The sequence below is a fragment of the Ixodes scapularis genome, unplaced genomic scaffold (genome assembly GCF_016920785.2).
Source record: "Ixodes scapularis isolate PalLabHiFi unplaced genomic scaffold, ASM1692078v2 PGA_scaffold5__190_contigs__length_132052651, whole genome shotgun sequence".
NCBI classification, from domain to species: Eukaryota; Metazoa; Arthropoda; class Arachnida; order Ixodida; family Ixodidae; genus Ixodes; species Ixodes scapularis.
In genome coordinates, this window is record NW_024609880.1 from 52,167,420 (window position 1) to 52,181,465 (window position 14,046).

General features: G+C 47.5%; 1 pseudogene; it reads left to right on the forward strand.

Moving 5' to 3' along the window:
- The first annotated feature begins 359 nt into the window (after positions 1 to 359).
- LOC120846854 lies at positions 360 to 1,842 on the forward strand (annotated as a pseudogene).
- Positions 1,843 to 14,046: the final 12,204 nt, after the last annotated feature.

A 14,046-nucleotide genomic window follows, 5' to 3' on the forward strand; every position in this document is an offset into this window, starting at 1 on the left:
GCTTGAACGGAGCGACCGACCGAATCCGCCGACAAGCAGCGCTGAGCGTCAGGGAGCGGTACTGCCGAAGCGGACTGGCCGGTGGAAAGCGGCGCATGCGGCACATCGACGGAGAGAAAACCACCTGGGTCATCGGACAGCAACGCTGAACGACCGGTGGCTGAAACCAGGGACCTCGAGGGTCAGGAGTTCCGACGCCGAGGCCAAGGACGACTACTGAAAACGCAATATCCGGGCTCTGGGCGTCAAACTGCAGCAACGTTTGCGCCGGGTGAGTGGGATTTCTTGCGTCGGGTCGAGGTTGGCATGGCTGGTAGTTGGCGGGACTTATGGTTTTGACGCGTCAGATGCTGGCCGACATGGAGAACGGGTTAAATCGAGAGAACTCGCAGGGGACAGGAGCCTCTGGTCAGGGGCAGGAGGCGCCACAGGGTGCGACAGAAAAGGAATCGGAGGCGGTCACAATTCGAAGGCTCGAACTAGAATTTGAGTTGCGGAAAGCGCAACTTCAGATTGAGTCCGAAGAGCGGATCGCGTTGCGCATGGCACAGCTAGGAAAGGAAAGTGGTCGACCTTCGTCCTCTGGGTCGAAAACAGACGACCAACGGCACGCAGGCTTAGACCCGGTTGCGCAATGCGCAAAAGTTTTGAAAGGGTACAGCCTGCCATGTGACGCGGACGTTCCTCTATGGTTTGATGAGGTGGAAAAATTGTTTACCACGTACCAGGTGCCGGATAGTGGTCGAGTACATTTGATTATGCCGGTGCTAACGGAGCGTGTCCGCTACCTGCTGCGCAGTCTAGGGCAAGACGATTGTTTAGATTACGAGTCGGTAAAACGGGCGGTGCTGAGCGAACTGAAACTCACGCCAGCTGAGTACCTAGACAGGTTCGACAGTGCAGCCAAAAGAAAAGATGAAACATGGGCTCAGTTCGCCTCCCGTGTCCGAACCTACTTCACGTATTACCTTCAGGTGAGAGGTGCGGACACGCAGGAGACAGTAACGGAGCTCATGGTTGCTGATCGGATTAAGGCGAGCCTGAGTACCGATGGTCTGGAGTATGTTCGCCTTCGCGAGGGAGAAACTTGGTTAAAACCGGTCGAGGTGGCGAGGGTGTTACAGACTTATGAGCAGGCAAAAGGGAAAGGGAGCGCCACAAAACAGGTGTACGTTCCAACAGAACAGTCAGGGACGGGGCGCTCGCCAGGGTTCAAAGGTTCCGTGAACTCGGGTCGAGCAGCTGTGTCATGTATGTCATGAGGAGGGACACATTGCCAAGCACTGCCCTCGCGCTTCGGGTAGTGAGGTGCCTCAGGGGCTGGCAAATGTTCCTGAACCGAAAGGGCAGACAGACAGAGTGTTAACCGCTCGGGTTGAGGTGAGGCGGTCGATTTCGGAGACGGGCCGCTCGAAGCTACAATTGGTTCAACTGGAGTGCGGCGACGTACACACCGAAGCAGTGCTCGACACGGGTACCGAAATGACGGTAGTACGGGAGAGCCTGCTACCTCAAGCTTTGAGGGAACCGTCGGGCACAGTGAAGCTAGTGTCCGCTTTTGGCCACGCCATTGATGCCAATCTTGCAACACTTTCAATAAGGTTGAGCTGTCCAGGGGCGGTAGAAAATTCAACTAAAGCCGACTTAGTGTGCGCGCTCACCAATCAGCTGGCGGAAGGGGTGAACTGTTTGCTTGCCTGGGAACATTGGGAACTGTTGAAAGCTAGGAGCGGTAAGGTCCAGGTGCAACAGGGAGGTACAGCGGCCTATCCTTGTGAAGTTGAAGAACAGAACGTAGGAAGAGATGAAGACAGCGAAGCACTGACTTGTGGGGTTGGCTAGGTAGGCCTCGGCCCTTCAGCGTTACAATGTAACAGTCCAGCATGGGAGGGGAACCAGTAACGGAAATACTGACGCGTAGTGTGGGCTCAACAATTTATGTAGGGAGTCGACTGAGTGATCATGCCATGCCGCCTCGGTTAGACGTGAATGTTCCCCTCACCCGTGCTGCAGGGCTGTGAAGTGAATTGGCGAGTTGAACTTGGGGACCCAAAAGGACGTTTTTCTCGTTGCTGTTGTGAATACGTTCAATGCGAATGTTACGCTGTTTTCCTCTTTGTGTGTCTGTTATTTTTCAGCCTTTGGGATGTCACGCACGCGTTTTGGCCCCTTTCTATGTTTGCACTGGGACATTCCGGTTTGTTAAAGTAGAATCTGTTGTCTTTATGTGTTTTGTTTTATTGTCAGCTTACGATTATGTTTGCACGCTTTGAGTCGGTTCTGAAGAACTTCACGTTAGTGTTATCTAGTTTTATTTCTTTTGCGTGTGTTTAGATTAACTGTTTAGCAGGTCCAAGGAGGACCAGAAACAGTCTTGGGGGGAAGGTGTAAGGGTTCTGGGAAAGACGGCTGGTTTCTCGATCGGCCGGGCGACGGTCGTCTTGTCCGGCGGCGTGTAGGATGCTCCCTCCCCGGTCGTTTTGTGTAGTTTTATTTTTCTAACGGGAGACCGCGTGGGCCTTTCTGCCGACGCGGCCCCCCTGGAGAGCGTCTTCCTGCGTCTCCCCCTTCGGGATGGCCCCTCGGGAAGAGATGTTGTTTTTTATTTTGAATCTGGAGGCTTGCGCATTCTACGGGGCTTCTTGGGTTTCAACCTGGGGGTTCCGGAGAGGCGCCGCTATGTCTGCAACGGGATGCACGGACGAAGTTACGGAGCTGTCGGCTGTAGTCCGTTGGCAAAATAACGAATGTGTATCGACGCCCTTGCCAACTATTGGACGGTGGATATCACGTGGCTCCAGCAAAGCTTTGAAATGATTGGTTGATCCTCGCCCGAGAGTGAGGGGGTCGGCGTCTTCAAAAGCCCGTGACGGGGGAGGGGGAGAAGCCCCTTTCTGGCTTGGACTTGGACTAATTGGAGGACGGCGAATTCCCTTTGCTTTGTATATACTGTGTACAATAGCTTGTCACGTCTAAATAAACAGTTTAGACGAAGTCCTCCCGCATCTGTCGCACTCTTCTGATCACCCACCGAACAAGGCTCATCAAACGATTGGCCCCGCAAGACACCGCCGGGCAGTCATCATCTATTCGACCAAGGGACGAACCTTTACTGTGCGTTACCTTTTGATATGTATATACTTGTTACTCATTGTTTTGTAGTGCGCTTATGTGGTTTCTCTCTTATTTCACGCTTTAAATTACAATGAATATCACAAGTTCGCCTACTTTACGTTCCTTTTTGAAAACGTAAACAAAGAGAAACACATATTTTCGAAATGGTAGAGGCGCACAATGCTGGTAAGGTTGCTGTATTTTAGTCAAATGAGCACACATTTCACGCGATTGCGGCTCAAATAGAGGACATACAACTAAAATATTACATTTCGAAATGTTCTTTTTTTTTTGTGGTCGACTATTATATCTAAAAGAATTTAAAAAATAAAAAAAGATAACAAAAATTGGATTTTTGAGAAAATCGATCTCAAATTTTCAACTTTTTGTTATTTTTCACAACGTTTACGTGAAGGTAGCGGAGCGGCTACTCGGCAGATCATATTATTATTATAGCTATAATGGGCTTGCTTTGGGCTTTCTATAGGGCTAAGTAAGGACCTGTCAAATTGGACCAAAAATCGACCTGAATGACGAGTTTCTCTTTTTTTAGAAAAAAATAAAAAAATTTAAAAATATTTGAACACGTCAAGGTATCTTTATAGTACCCATTAAATGAATGGAAAAAGTTAAAAAAGGTGGAGAAATAAAACTAGCGCCAACAGAGTGCTTCAAACACGCCACCTGTGATCTGCCACTGCGGCTTTCTACGCTTCGTAACTCGAGAACGAAAAATCTGGGGAACATGCGGTTTGCACTTCCTTCATTTGAGAAAAGCCCCCAAAACATTTTTTTCTTTTTCGTCAAGATTAAAAATTAGACCCTTTTAGCCTGCCCGATTTGAGTTACTTAACAGTATTGTTTAAAAAAAGCCGTGAAAGTTACACTTATGCGGTTTGTGCAGGTGAGTTATACGGCAAGTGGGACAGAGTATGGGGGCTAATTGTAACGATCAGTCGGCTAATTAGTTAAAATGTGTTAATTAACTTTCTAAATAATGAAAATATACATATGGTTTTAATTAGACTGCTGAGCGTCATCGAAAACCACTAAACCAACTCTTTTTTAGAAGGGTATGAAGCAGGGCAGCATTTTACGGCGTTCTAAAAAAGCGCTCAGTTTGGACGCGTTCCTAGATTTGGATCGCTTTCTTATCCGAGCCCATCTTTGCCAGCGGTCCTGCCCCCCGGTGGTCTCGGAGCGAAGCCACCGCCTCGCCTCCTCGTAGCATGGAGGGAAGTTCGGCGCACGTGTCTTGCGTAGAGTGCTTGCGCGTCTCAGCCACTGGGGAGTGGGACCACGGGCGCAGAGATGCGCTCCGATAAGAAATCGAAACCTAGAAACGCGTCCAAATTGAGCGTTTTTACGGAACGCTTCAATATACTGCCCCTGCGTTATATTCTTCTAAAAATAGTTGATTTAGAGATTTTCGATGACGCTGAGCAAGTTTCTAAATGGAACATATGTCTATTTTCATTATTTAACAAGTTAATTAACGCATTTTGATTAACTAGCCAACTGATCGTTACGATTAGCCCTGTGTCCTCCTGGTCGTATAAATCACCTGCATAAACCGCATTAGTGCAACTTTCACGGCTTTTTTTAAAGAGATCTGTTAAGTAAAGGGAAAAGACACAAACACATATATATATATATACAACACGGGCACTTCACACCATCGTACGTGGTCTCCGAGGAGGATATAAACGAAATATAAACGAAATAAACGAATCCTGGCTCCGCCGTTTTTTGGCTTTCGGCGGGTTCCTGGAAACTTGGATTCTTTAATTCATTGGATTAAGTACGGTTCATTCATCTGCACAATTTCGTTTATATATATATATATATATATATATATGGGTGATTTCATCTCAACTCAGGCACGGATTTAGGGTCGAATTTTTAATTTTGACGAAAAAAATATATGTTTTGGGGCAAGTCCTATAATAAAAGAAGACGCAAACGGTTATTTCGTCGGATTTTTTGTTCTGAAGTTATGGACCGTTGACGCGGTCAAGGCGGAAATTGATGTTTTTCCAGCCTATCGGAGGTGCCATATTTCACTCCATCCCTTTTCCCTACTTTTTACGCTACATCAATATAACTTTTTGGGATCACTCTAGACATAGGCTTTTTCATGCTAATTAAGCGTCTAGGTCATAACATTCTTAATGATTTTTTTTTTATTTGTCAAACCGCCTCTCTGTGACGATATTTGACGAAGTTCAGCAAGCTGTGCTGTGTGACCTAATCAACATATTTTTTATGATCTTTATATCACCGTAAAGCACCAATTATGCTCTTTCTTTTGAATATAATTTCAATATTTTGCCACAAGTATATAATGCGCTACATGTGCCTAAAGAACGAATATTTCGAAAAACTAGCAAGTTTGGAGTCGATTTTCTAAAAACACCCACTTTTTATTTTTTTCATTTTTTATTCACAGTTAGTTAATATGGTAGTCTATCAGTAACTACCAACAGAAATTGTAATATATTGTTTGTATGGCCGCTATTAAGACTCGAATCTCGTGCTATGAGCGTTTTGAACGGGACTTCGCACAGGCGCTCTGCTGAGAATAATTTTGGCCTATATAAGGTTTTCTATTTATCGTTAGCAGTTACCTAATATCCAACTATAAACATTAAAAAAAATTTTGAGTAGTGCTCTTAAAAAGAAGTTACTTAGAAGTCCGTATTCACAAGTGCGAGCGCATCTTTTTCTCCCAAAACGGAGGAATGCAGATCGTTAGAGAAGTCCTCTGAGGCCTTTTGCTTTCGGCTCCGAAATTTTACAGATGCCACCTCAGTCAGGCGGCGTGTATAGAATACTTTATCTTGAACATCACGGGGCTACCGCCTCTATCTTCGTCGGGGTCCTGGAGCCTCTAAGGATTATGCCTTTGGATGCGACCGACACGGAAACCCTGATTGTCGGGAGAACAGGCGTTTCGAGGTTAGAGTTTACGTCGCAAGCCCCCCTCTTTCTCTCCAAGCTCCCCTCCTCGTCCTTCTAACACAACCGTGCCACTAATCCGCGGGCACTAAAAGAGACGCCGCGGCTGCGTGGCACTCAGATTACGCGCGAGGCGGAGAGCGAATGTTTAAGTATGGATCGACGGGAAGATTGGGGACCCAAAGGAAGCCGAATCTTCGCACGTCGTCTAACTGATAATAGCCTTCTCGGTCCCTTTCTGGCTCTTTACTTGAATTCCTAAGCCACGGCGGAAAGCTGGTACTCATTCTACCTCCGTGCTGTCTGAGCTGGATGAACTTAAAACTGCTCCTGCTTTCAGAAAGCCAGAAGTGTTCGTTACTGCCATGGCTAATACGTTATTCAGTTCAGACCGGAAAGTGTGCGCCGACTATTCAAGGAGACACAAGAGAAGAGTGTTTTACGGACGCCATTTTCGTCAAGTCTCGGAGCTAAACCTAAGTTTTCTTAACCAAGTTCTACCGGCTGAGGACGCCCAGCGCGTAAGCCCTGGAGATGTTCTGTGCAATAACTGCTACACAATGTTCTTGGGTCAGATTGAAGAACATAAGCAAGGACAGGAAATGTTGTCATCAAGCTCATCGTCATCATCCCTGAAACCAGCGGACAGATCAGTCGTTGACGAGGAAGCCCTGGTCCAAGGAGTGTCTGAAGCAATTGATGCTGCCGAAGTAAGTGTGACACCACTTAAACTCCCTTCTAGCGTGACCCCACGAAGTCGTACCGACTATGTTAAGCGAAAAAAATCCGAGATAACCGCGGACTTCAAAAAGAAAATTGGTCGTAAACTAAGTGACGTGTACGGAGAACCTACGGGCACAAACAAAGAAGATCCATGCTCCTCGTGCTCCGACTGGGTCAGCAATTTACGAGCAGCCTACGTCAAGAGCGCGTCGCAGCTAGAACGCTACCGCCTCTTAACTCTCTTTCCATCTAACCTCAAAAAGAAAGATATCCTGAAAGCAATTCCTGAAGTGACGAAGCATGCTTTGGACCAATCAAGAAAGCTGAAAAAAAAAATGAGGGTCTGGGCGTCACCTGACCCATACCAAGGACATGCTCTCAACGAAAACGATGTCGCTCTTGCGTTGACTTACTACACATCAGATGCGAAAGACTGCTCAAGACAAAGCCCGAACAAGAAGGATGTCGTAAGGCTTTTTATTGCTGGTCAGGAAGTCTTCATCACGAAGCGATTTATGACGAGATCTATTACGGAAACCTACAAAGAATTCAAGGCGGCCAATCCCGAGTCAAAAATGGGCCTAACAAAATTTTATTTTCTTCGGCCCAAGTGGGTTAAGAAATACCCTGTAAATGAAGAGTGTGTGTGTGTATGCTGCGCCAACTTCATACTCTGTCTGACATCTCTGTCAAATGCGGCGGGGAAGACCATGACCTTTGAAGACGTCCAGAAAATTTTTCTTTGTGAAAATCCTTCCCAAAAGTGCTTCTTGCGGAGGTGTGAAGCCTGTTCGAACCGGAAGGACATATTCCTCGAGATGCTAGGGATGAGCGCTGAAGATGAACTGGAGTTGGCACTGTGGGAATCTGGTGGCGAGTTGGTGAAAAAACATTTGGAGGCCACTGCTTTTCTTAACGAACTCAACAAGTGGACGAAGAAATACATACCCCACTATTATATTCGGCGCGCACAACAGAGAGCAATATGGCTTGAAAAAGCAAATGTGAAGCCAAGTGTCGTAGTCCTCCACTTTGATTTCGCCGAAAACTGAAGTATTGTGCTCCAACGTGCAGTGCAGGGATACCACTGGAAAACCAAGATGGTGACAATCTTCACCTGCGTTGCGACGACCACGAAGGGAACACTAAGTTTCGGCGTCGTGAGTGACGATACCTGTACATACCCCACTATTATATTCGGCGCTCCAAGCCATTTCAAAATCGGCACCAATTACACGAATTTCAGAAGAAGTTTGTTGTCAGCAGGTGGATATACTCGGCGTCAGGACACGGCAAAAGCGATGGAGTGGGTGGTGTGTTGAAGCATCATGCGTCACTGCATAACTTGAAAACAACTGAGCTGAGCTCCATAACTAACGCGCGTACGTTCGTTGAAGCTCTCGGCCAGAAAATCAACGGGATAACGCTTCTCTTCATCGACGAAGAGGAGCTGTCCCGTTATCGGAAGCTTAAAAGGAAGGGGTGGGAGAAGGTAACCCCATCGAAAGGCATCCAATCTTCTCATGTGTGGAGCAAAGCAATGGGGGAAGGGGGAGGTGATGTGGTCAGTTTACCAAACCCCAGAATAGACAGAGGACCGTGAAAAGGCCGGACCGTTTCAACAGTGCGTTCATCCTTGTCCCCCTGTGAGTGCGCGCTGTGTGATCAGACGACGCGCCATAGACTTTGACACTGAACTGACTGCAATTTGGACAAAGCGAAAACTGGCTCAGAATCGCATCAACCTATTGTCTCGAAATGTGCTACGTCGAAAGATGACTATCCCTATCCCAGGTGTTTATCACTGTTCTTGTGTGAGCAGCGCCGTGTAGCATTGAAAAGGTACTGCGTCGTCTATCCGTAAACCAGACGGAATTTGGCGGTGTTCAATTCGTTTTAAAGTTTATATTTGTATTAACTTTGAGTGTATTTTATGTTAATTAGGAGTATATGAGACATCTGGTCAACACATTTTGATATATTTTATGCAATGAACATGTTTAGGCTACAACATGAAATATTACTTCCCTTCTCTGGTTGCGTGTCGCATCTTGAGTTTAAAATTCCGAACTTTATATGTAATTGTTATATTTTCTTATGTCAAACAGATATGCAGTGCATATACATATGTGCGATTTAGTATCTGACGCTTAGGAAGTGCGGTCTATTTTGTGCACATACGGGCTCTTTCGTAAAATAACGAGCATTTCGTGGCGTGTAAGGACGAGCATTCCGTGGCGTGTAAGGCTTCAAATGTGTTAGTCATGTGTTTAGGTTTCATTTCCATTTGCAGTGATTCATGCCAGGTTACTTAGACTTTTCCCTCGTGACTTAAGTTTGTTCGTGAGTTTAGATGTTACGTACTTCTCCGTCAATACATAAGGCGAAGCTCACACACCTTTCAAATCACCCCAGTGCCAAGTAAATAAATATTGTAAGGATAAATATTGTTACTTCACTTGCTTTTACGCTCAGATATTGTGGTAAGTACTAACATTAAATAGAAAACTTTACATTGGCCAAAATTCTGCTCAGCAAAGCGCCTGTGCGAAGTCCCGTTCAAAACGCTCATAGCACGAGATTCGAGTTTTAATAGCGGCCATACAAACAATATATTACAATTTCTGTTGGTAGTTCCTGATAGACTACTATATTAACTAACTGTGAATAAAAAATGAAAAAAATAAAAAGTGGGGTTTTTGAGAAAATCGACTCCAAACTTGCTAGTTTTTCGAAATATTCGTTTTTCAGGCACATGTAGCGCATTATATACTTGTGGCAAAATATTTAAATTATATTCAAAAGAAAGAGCATAATTGGTGCTTTACGGTGATATAAAGATCATAAAAATATGTTGATTAGGTCACACAGCACAGCTTGCTGAACTTCGTCAAATATCGTCACAGAGAGGCGGTTTGACAAATAAAAAAAAAATCATTAAGAATGTTATGACCTAGACGCTTAATTAGCATGAAAAAGCCTATGTCTAGAGTGTTCCCAAAAAGTTATATTGATGTAGCGTAAAAAGTAGAGAAAAGGGATGGAGTGAAATATGGCACCTCCGATAGGCTGGAAAAACATCAATTTCCACCTTGACCGCTTCAACGGTCCATAACTTGAGAACAAAAAGTCCGACGTAATAACCGTTTGCGTCTTCTTTTATTATAGGACTTGCCCCAAAACATATATTTTTTTCGTCAAAAATAAAAATTCGACCCTAAATCCGTGCCTGAGTTGAGATGAAATCACCCATATATATATATCGTAAAAAGGAGGTAAATGCTTTAAAACGTATTTATTGGACGACGTTCCGAGCGGGGACCGCTCTTCATCAGGTCCTAATGTTGCAGTGAAAGCTGGAAGCCCGCCACTTTGACACGGCGGCAAAAAAAAAAAAAAAAATATGAGGAAAGGCGAAAAAACAATTTCTCAGGACCAACCATGGGTAGACGAAGGCCGCGGCCAGGGAAGGGGCCCCGCATGCACCCCCAAAACAACCGCCCGCTAGGTGCCGTTGGGGCTCGGCAGTGTCCAGAACGAAACAAGGGAATAAAACAAAATCAAGTGGGCCCAAAAGCGCGCCCGGGTGGCCGAGAAGAGCCAGCAGAGACACAGGAGCAGCTCGGGCGCGAACCGAGACGCGTGATGGTTCAAGTTACACACCCAAACACCCCTCTCCACGCCCCCCCCCCCCCCCACACACACACACCCACACACTCACGTGCAAGCATGCCCCCCCCCCCCCACACACACACACACCCACACACTCACGTGCAAGCATGCCCCCCCCCCCCCCCACACACACACACACCCACACACTCACGTGCAAGCATGCCCCCCCCCCCCCTCTTTTCCTCTTCCATTTTCCCTATTTTTATTTTTCTCGACGCCCGCCTCCCCATCTCGCACCCGAGAGCGAAGACATTCCTCGAGGTCGTAATGATGTCCAGCGCAGGGAAAACTCTAGGCAGGGGACTCCGTCTGTTCGTTTTCCCGTCAACGGGGGGGTTCCGATGAGGTGAACCGTTCTAGATGTAAGCAGCTAAGCAGGCCGGCGCTCTCGTTAATGCCTGCGCGAAGCGTGTTAAATTTTTTAATTAGGTACGATTCCCTTTGCTCCCTTTCGCGTGCTGTACTAAATCCCGATTGAAGTATAGTTACAAATATTTTGTTTATGTGGTGTTGATCGAGACGCATATGTTTGGAGAGCGGGAGTTTGGGGAGTGTGTTAAGGTGGGACTTATGATTGTTAAATCTTTGACGGCAGGGGAGATCGGTCTGTCCAATATACTGCATGTTGCATACGCGGCAGTGCAATAGATAGACAACATTAGCTGAGTTACAGTTATAATTTCCGTTTATCCTAAAGGTGAAGTCCGAATTAGTACTTTTTGCCTCCACGGATTCCGTCATGTGGCTACACACTTTGCACCGCGGCACCCGGCATGGCCGAGATCCCAGGAACTCCTCATGTGTGGTTTTGGATCGTACTAGCATGTCTTTAAAAAAGGGGCACTCAAGTGGATTCTGAGATCGTCTATTTATTGTCATAACTCAATCTGCGGGCTCTAAGCATCCTAGAAATCCCAAAATTACATTCAAGGGCGGCCGATTTCCCTATTAAAAATCCAATCAAAGATCGCTGTTCTGCGCCTAGGCGCACGCCGTCAGGGGCGCTGTCGGACGGGAAGGCAGCAGGGAAGGGCGTGCGCCATCCAATCACGAGTGACGGCTTCCCGGCGGATTGATCCTTCGAACCGGCGGAGTGATCTTCCGAATGTGCGCGTATTTGATGGATTCTCGTTGGGACTCATTTTGTTTACTTCGGGTCTTGCGTCGTGCGGAGATGGACCTGCCAGATCTAACACCGTTGGAGGTGGAAATTCTTCGGCGGACGGCAGATATCAGCTCAATCTCCTACGACGCCACTCCTACGCGCGACGCCGATGCCTCGAACGCGACGGACTCGGACGACAGTTTGCGATGCTCAATGTCGACACCGGAGGAAGACGACGAAACCGACGACGCAACCCAGTGGCTTGGGAACACCAACTGGTAGGTGATGAGCTGTTTATTATACCTCTCATATGTATAGCTGATGCTGGTTTTCTGTTTTAAGGTGCCAATGCAGTTGCTGCGTGCCGATGGAAACCGTCGCAGAGTGTGTCTGCTGCCGTGACTACCCGGCCGCCGTTCGCAAGCAGCAGGGCCGGCAGAGCTGCGTGACAAGCCACCCGGATTTCGAGGGGCTGTGCCTCGATCCGGGTGTGCTACAGCTGGCCTTGTTGAACATGCGCCACTATGGTGAAAGAAACATGCGGGCAACCTCGAACGAGTGAGTACAACTTCGTGTTACCGGTCGCGAAACTTGCTGTTCTGCCTCGGCCCCCGTTTTTCTTGCGTACGCATTGAAGCGGCGTGATAGCTTTGAATAGAAATCATCATTAGCGTTCAACTGCTTTTGAATGTTTTTCGCTTTGCGTGTCTGCTTTTTTCTTGTTTGCCGTGCGTTTTTGGTTCCATGCCCATGCCTCCCAACCCGCGGGCCAAGGATAAGGACGGGTAGCTTTATGACAGCGTCTATTCTCCCGGCAGCCGGGAGAATAATTTTTCGAAATTATACCGACGATCGCCTCCCATTGGTTGTCTGAAATCATACAACTGCCGGTAGAATGCTGATTTTCTTGTTCTTCCAACATCTCATGGAAACACGTTTCATGGACAACTTTTCCTGGACACGTATTGTCGACGCTGACGTTTCATCAACACTCGTTACGCGAATTGCACGCTGTAGGGTCACTTCATCGCGCGTGTATACATGCCTTGCAAGTGACGTCGCGCTAGGGAACATCTAGGGAAGGACGGGACCCCGCACCATACTGGTGGTTGACTTCACACCGCGCGGATGCGCTTACCAAGGCGTAGGATGCCGCTATCGGCCCGGACATGCGCTGAAATGCACCACATTTTCAACAAAGGTACCGTGAACTTAGAAAAACGTGCTGAGCTTACGATGATGACGTTTATCCAGTACGTGCGGAATTTTTCGGCATTTGTGCGATTGCCCTACGAGCAAAAAGTTTCGAAATGCCGCCGACGAAGTTTTGACGCGAAGGGCTGCCGTGTCGCCAAGAAAAGAACACAGCTTAACTGCGCGCTTCATTATTTGACGAATGGCTCTAGGAGTCGCTTGTAGAAAAATTGTTACGATTTTGCGAAATATTGGTAATCAACGCAATGTTACCGTCATAACCTTAACCCTGAGAAAATGATAAATCAAATAACGGACAAGAAACTCTCATCGTCTCTCAGGGCTTATATTATGATGTTGTCCTAACCGGCTCCTCTGCATACTTTCGCTCTTTGCAAAGGTTACCGTCTCGCGGACGGCACAAACCGATGACCCGGCGGCGGCGGCCCGGCGAGCTTGCACACGTGGATCGCCGTCGGGCCAAGCTCGCGGCGCGACACTCGCCCGGATTCGGGCGGGAGCCCCGAAAATGCGCTCGAAGCGTGAAAACGGCGTTATGCAACGAAGGTCAAAGACCATACACACCACGAACGACCAAAAGCCGATGCAAAGGCGTGTGCGAACGTAAACAACGGCAGAAAAGTGCCGTCGTTCGCCGCTATGAAATGCGTCCCGCAAACTCGATAATCCGCGGCCGCATCCCTTTCCTGCCGCTCGTACTTTCTCTAACTTGACGGCTACTCTGTCTCGCGGGGCATGCCGACGAAACGATCGGACGACCATCGGGATACGGGGTAATTGCTACAGCCGAGCACGGCGCAGTTTACCATTGCTCTCGCTGCGAAGGGCCGTCGAGTCAACCACCAGCATGGTAGATACCAGTGTTTGACGTCATCATGTGACGTACGTGCAAGGCATGTATTCCTCGGGCCAGTGTTAAACCCCCCCTCTTCGCCTCTGCTTTCCCTTGGCGACAGTCAATGGTCCAATGGGAGTCAACTGCCGGTTGAATTTCGGGGAAATTATTCTTCCGGCTGCCGGGAGAATAGATGTTACGTGGCTTTATAGACTGACATGGAGTCAGAGTTGGACTACTGTCTCTCGTCGGTTCTTGAGGCTGCTCAAGTAGTCAGACATTGCAAGGAAAACGTAGTCAACTATTCAAACGCAAAAAAGGGGAGTCACACAGACGCCGGCAACATCGCATTTCAATGGTTTGTTTATGGGCAAAGGCGAGCTTCTTGCCCACACTCCATTGCGCATGCGCGGCGCCGGTGGCG